Here is a 6,198-nt window from a genome sequence, read left to right as displayed (position 1 = left end):
TGCATAAATAATTATACAGTTTTCTCACAATAAAATATATCAATTAATTATTTCAATTACTTTTCTTATGATTATTAAAATATATTTAAAAATTAAAAAAATAGTTTAAATATTATTGAGAAACATAAAAGTCAATTAAAAAATTATTGACACAGGTTACCTCAAAAAAATTATTTGACAGTGACCAATTTAAAACCCAAATACATGATTTAAATTGATTAATTAATTATTAATTCTAATTAAATTATACCCATTAAATAAACAGAAATCAAAGAATAAGATAAAACTTCTTAGTCTTACAGTAGAATCAAAAATGACTCCTCAAAATATTTGCAACCGTCACATCCCTATGAATAATTTGGGGCTACATGTCTCATATCGTTATAGCAAACCCACCCTAAATCTTGAAGATATTTGAATGTAACCAATTCCATTACGCAACTTAAGGCTCGACGTAAATGCAAAAGGCGACTTTCTGGAAGATTGTAAGTCTTGACAAGATAGGTATGGAGGTAATTAAATGCAAATAAATAAATATAGTAAAATGTAACAATTTACGAAATCGTATTATACTAAAATATATCGTTAACTTGAAATCAAATTTTAATCAGTGTAAGAAATATAAGAGGCAAAATTTGTGTCAATTATATTCTTCCATGATGTTTTACTGAAACTCACTCCATGCTTAATAGTTTAGGCAAATTTCAATTAGAATCACTCCCAGAGATATTTAGAAAGCATTAGAGGCCACAGTTACAATTAACATTGGTGTAAATTAAACATTCATACAAATTTTCTGCTACTTTTAATTAGAAAATATTTATCAAAATAAAAAATAAAAACTAATTGGGGAAACCCACAAATGAGCATACATGTATTGAGCGTGTCTTACGTTTTAAAGAAGCAAATCTGTAGATAAACTAATATAATGAAAAAGCACAATCAATTAAGTAAAGAATCACCACTACGAAACCTGACCTGCAATGACATCAATTTCCTTATATAGATGACAACAATAATTTAAAAAATATATATATTTCGCTCTATCACTTGGAAACCGATAGATGTTACCAGCACTACATTGTGGTTGGTTGACTTTTGATTGTGGTCTATCTGATTCCACCACTGATGTCTAGTTTTCCTACTTAATTATGGCTGTGCCAATACAATTTTGACAACTCCTTCATTTTAATTAGGGGTATGTTATATTTATAAACTTTTTTGTTTACAAACTCTTACAAACTACACTATGTAGGACCGGTCCTACATTAATCATACAGTGTACGACCGGTCCTACATTAGTGTAATTGCAAAAAAAGTTTGTAAACGAATCCTGTCCCTTTTAATTAATTGACTTAAAAGAAAAAAAAAAATTAAACTAGTAAGATATTTAGGGCATCCACTTAATCTTGCCCTCATTTTGCGGGGAGCCTAAACATATATTTGATACTATATATCGCTCACAAAAAACCTAGGATGCTAAACTATAAAAGTAGCTTCATAATTAAACAAACGCTTATTTTCAATACATCGACAGCCATAGAGCTAGGTAGGTGGGAATAAGTTGTTTGATTAAGCTCTTACTAGCTACAAGCTGATTTTAAATTTACACACTTTGAATTTTCATTAGCAAACAGAAAAGAAAAAGATGAGTGCCTGCAACCGTTGCGCTGATAATACTTGTGATGTTTGTATTGTTTATCGATATGCTTGTCACGACTCAAATTTCGAGTCATTATCGGTACAGAGATTATTGTTAAATAGTCTGGCAAGTCACAATAGCATAACAATGTATTTAATAATAATAATTCAAAAAATAATATAAATAAGATTTATTAAATTTACAATCTGCTTTTAAAAATAATCAACTCTACAACATAATAAGCGAACGTAATAACAACTTATTACTTAATTTTTTGTGCACATGGGCAAAGTGTCAGACTTATCACTAGAAAGTAATAATCAAACATTACAAAATTTTAGGCGTTTTGTGTTTTCATATTGTGTGATCTTGACCTCCACAAAAGATATTTGTGGCATCTATAATAACCTTTAATTTTGTCTGTGTCACAACATATTTTGTGGCGTCTTTGTGTACACTGCCACATTTTGTTTGAGTATTTTTTGAAAGTTTCAGACCCCCATAAATGATGTATTATTTCTGGAGGTTTACTAACCTCCACAATATGCTAGACTTTTTGTCGTTCATAAAACCCCCCACAACATTCATCATTTTCTAGAGGGCATAGACTGTTACAATTTATTTATTATTTTAGCAGGTTTAGACCTCTAAATACTAATTATCCAAATTTGAAAGATTTGTATATCATAATTTTGGAATTGGGCTCCATCACTTGATTTGTTAGCCAATTTATTATTTTTGTTTGATCTCTAAACATTTTCTTGAAAATAACTACTAAATACTAGTTATCCAAAAGCAACACTATAGCACACCAATCATAGTTCATATTCATGCTCGTACTTGATTAATACTTTTTTAAATAAGTAAAAGTATGAATACACTCTAACCCATATACTATAGTATGAAGTTGAATTAATGTCAAGCAAAACAAAAACTTACATAGTGTTCTCTTATCTAATGAAGGGCATAACAACATTCATAGTAGAATATGTCTCACTATAATTGTACACATTCATAAAAGATATAAAGTTGATTCAATGTTGTGCAAATGAGAAAGAGTAGCAAATTTAGAATTATCCACAACAAGAACACATAAAATAAATCCATTTTAAAACTCTAAAATCCATACGAGTCTCTAATGATGCACCTATCACTTTGCAGAACCCAAAATCATAGCAAAAATATTGAATTAACATAACCCAATTATAACACCTCGTATTTCTAAATATATATTTATATGTGATAATGTTGATTAAAAGGGTAGGATTAGTAGAAATCCTGAAATTTGGGCCGAAATATGTAAAAAGGGCAAAATGGTAATTTATCAAACACGTGTCCCTAGGCATGAAAAATTGAGTTGAAGGTCTCAAATGATAAAAATAAGGCCAGAAATGAATTCAGGACGAAAAATCGAGTGGATAGGCGAGTTTCAAAATTTTTGATGAATAGTGATTTTTCCAGTGTAAAATACTGCGGTATAATTATACCGATAAGCATGAAATTTTGATCAGTATTTTAGGAAAACAAAAATATAACGCGAACGAGAAAAATACGTAGGTTATGAATTTGTGGTTTAAGTTAGGTGATTCATTAAAGTTAATTCGCATGTGGGACCCACCTAAGAGTTTTAAGTGACTTAAGTGACATGAAAAATCATATTTTCCCACTTTTCTCTCTCCTCCCTCTCCTTCTTCCCGTGGAGGCTTTTCACCATTTGTGAGGGTTTGAGCTTTTGAAATTCCAACTTATTTTCTTGACACTTTTAGCAAAAACTTCCAACTACAAAGTTGTTCCCCACACTCTTGTGAGTAACTTCCATGTAGAGTGCATCTTGTGGGGAGCATTGTGTGAGGAGTTATACCCTTAAAATAGCCACGAAATTTTGGGGAATTTTTTGTGATTTTTGGGTTGATTCATTGCTTGGAGATCATTCCCTTGGACCATTGGAGACTATTGGTGTTAAGTTTTTCTATCCTCTTTGAGTATTCATGGAGATCATAATATTGATGAAGATTTTGAAGTTGTAAGTTGAGTTATGATAGTTAGGAACATTAAATGGTATGTCTCCTTTGGAATTAGATGCTTAGAATGATAAATGATGATGATTGATGCAATAAAAATTATTGTGATTTGGAAATTTTAACTTAGGAAATTTTATGATGAGATTTCAATACTTTATGAATTGTCATGATGATGGGATTGGATAATTGAGTTGTGGAGCTTTGGTATGAGTCAATAATAGGATTGTAAAACATGTGTAGGTGTTAAATTGAATTGAAAGCCTTGGTGTAGGCTTCTTTGAAGAATTCGAACCATAGAGGGAATTTAGGAAAAATGATGTAAAAATTGTGTAGTTGAAGTTGTATGATTGAAAAATGGTGTTTAAATGGATGATAGTATATTGTGATAAAGTGGAATTGGAAGAAAGAATGTTGGATATATATTTGTATGTGGGAATTCAAGCTATAAAGGAAATTGGAAGAAAATGGTGAGAAAAATAATGTAAAATACTAAAATCAATGGTTGGTGCCTTGGTGCATACATGGTTATGATGATGAGTTAGTTCAAGGATTAAAGTGATTGAGATAGTTGAGATAAATGGAAAAATAGCCATAGGCCTAAGTGATTTATTGGTTATTATTATTGTAAAGTTGATGAGTATTATGTGAATGTTGTTGATCATTGTTGTTTGATCAATGATCATATAGGTTGCCACTCACAGATTCAATAGAAGTGGATTAAGCTTGGAGCTTACGTTGAGGAGCATTGGCTTCGGAGTGAGGTAAACCTTTGGAACTTGGATTTTAATCCCTTGTATGCTCCACCACACCTAGTGGAAGGTTGTGGTTAGATTTTGTGCCTTTGCCATTGTGTGAATATGTATATTCATGCGTTATGGCTTGATTGTGACATGCTTGGAGCATGTTGTGTGTGAAATTTTGTGATCTCTGGCCTGTAGATGTGTGTTGGTTTGGACTTCTGCTGAAGATATCCTTTGGGGATTCCGATCGGGTTTTGCCGTGGAGCCGACTCTGAGAGCCGTACCAGGATGATCCAAACGTGGGACTTCCGCTGGATAGGGCTCATGAGGAGTTCCAGTTGGGTTTTGCCATGAGGTCGTCTCATCCATGGGAGAGGCACCGGGAAGATTCCCGGGAGTTATATGATGGGGTCCTTGAACGGAAATCATTAGGTGGATGTTCTTGGATTTGTGCCCAGTTGTTGTGATTTTGTATGTTATGCATTTTACATGATGTTATTTGTTGCACATTGAGTGAGCCATGGGATGGAGTGATTCTCTAGTACCCTTGGTTTACTGAGATATATTTGTATATCTCACCCCGCGTTTGGGGACATCATTTTAGGTTATTATGAGCATGGAGGAGCTTCGGGCAAGAGGCCCGCTTAGTGGAGGATTCTAGCATGAGGTGCATATGATGGCATGACATTTTGGAGGAGTTTATATTAGATTCTAAGTCTTTTGTATTTGATTTATATTTCATGCCTTGGTTTATATTGGTATTTTGGTGAGCATGAGATTTGTCCATGGCCACACACTATGTTTAAAGGCATTTAGTGACTTGTGAGGTAAAATGAGCCATATGATGTGTAAATGGCAAAACAAATGAAAAATATTGTAATTGATGTATTCATAATGAATATGCATGATAGAAGGGCCTAGAGCCTATATTAGTACTTGTGTAAGATGTATATTAAGTATCAAAGTGTTAGGAGTAAGTTCCATCACTCATTTTGTGTCTTTAAAGAAGTTATCTGTCATTTTTACTGCATGGTAATCGATTACTTTTCATTGGTAATCGATTACCATGAAATAGGGGACGCAAAAATAAGCCTTTGTGATCAAAGTAATCGATTACCTGAGCATTAGTAATCGATTACCTAGTTCAGTAATCGATTACCTTTTCAAGGTAATCGTTTACCTGAAAACAGGAGAGCCCAAATTGAGCTACTATCTCGTTTTGAACTTTTGGGTAATCGATAACCTCAAGAGTGGTAATCGATTACCACAGTACAAATTTTTAAAAGAAGTGTTTTTAAAACCTAAAATAAATGGTATTGCCTAGAGGGTTGATAATTAATATGTTTTATGCTTCCGCAAGTATTGCAATTACAATTATAGTGTTGTTTTAATTATTTACGGAAATGTTTAATTGTTTAACAATGAGAATTTAATAATGGAAAAAAAATTAACCGTAAGTTAATTAACTCAATGACTGTGATTGTAACTGCGCTTAATACCATATGCAATGATAACAATACTGGTACGTAACGGGCTGTTACACCATTTCAAGGGTGATTACTATCTAATGAAAACCTTCCGCGTGTTGGGACAGCTTCTTCACTCCCTTCATCTTGTGAAAAACTAATTTATTGTACCCTTTTAGCATGCTTAAAGAATGAGGCACTTAAACTAATAATATAGAGTTGAACATTAAAAACAAACATATGAAATAATTACCAATGGAGTAGAAGTAATACCAAACAAAGCACCCAACTCTGGAGGAATCTGTCCTTCCTTCAATTGTATGTATGCA

General features: G+C 32.5%; 1 long non-coding RNA gene across 1 annotated transcript; it reads left to right on the top strand.

Moving 5' to 3' along the window:
* Nucleotides 1–3,366: 3,366 nt before the first annotated feature.
* Nucleotides 3,367–5,183, top strand: LOC133306275 (uncharacterized). Its single transcript, XR_009750866.1, has 3 exons — nucleotides 3,367–3,665; nucleotides 4,351–4,424; nucleotides 4,602–5,183. It is a non-coding gene; the product is annotated as an uncharacterized LOC133306275 (long non-coding RNA).
* The last annotated feature ends 1,015 nt before the right edge of the window (nucleotides 5,184–6,198 follow it).

The sequence above is a fragment of the Gastrolobium bilobum genome, unplaced genomic scaffold, assembly GCF_033153095.1.
Source record: "Gastrolobium bilobum isolate Gb01-03AN ecotype WA unplaced genomic scaffold, APGP_CSIRO_Gbil_v1 utg19100, whole genome shotgun sequence".
Classification (NCBI taxonomy): Eukaryota; Viridiplantae; Streptophyta; class Magnoliopsida; order Fabales; family Fabaceae; genus Gastrolobium; species Gastrolobium bilobum.
This window is presented reverse-complemented; position numbering and strand designations above follow the sequence as displayed.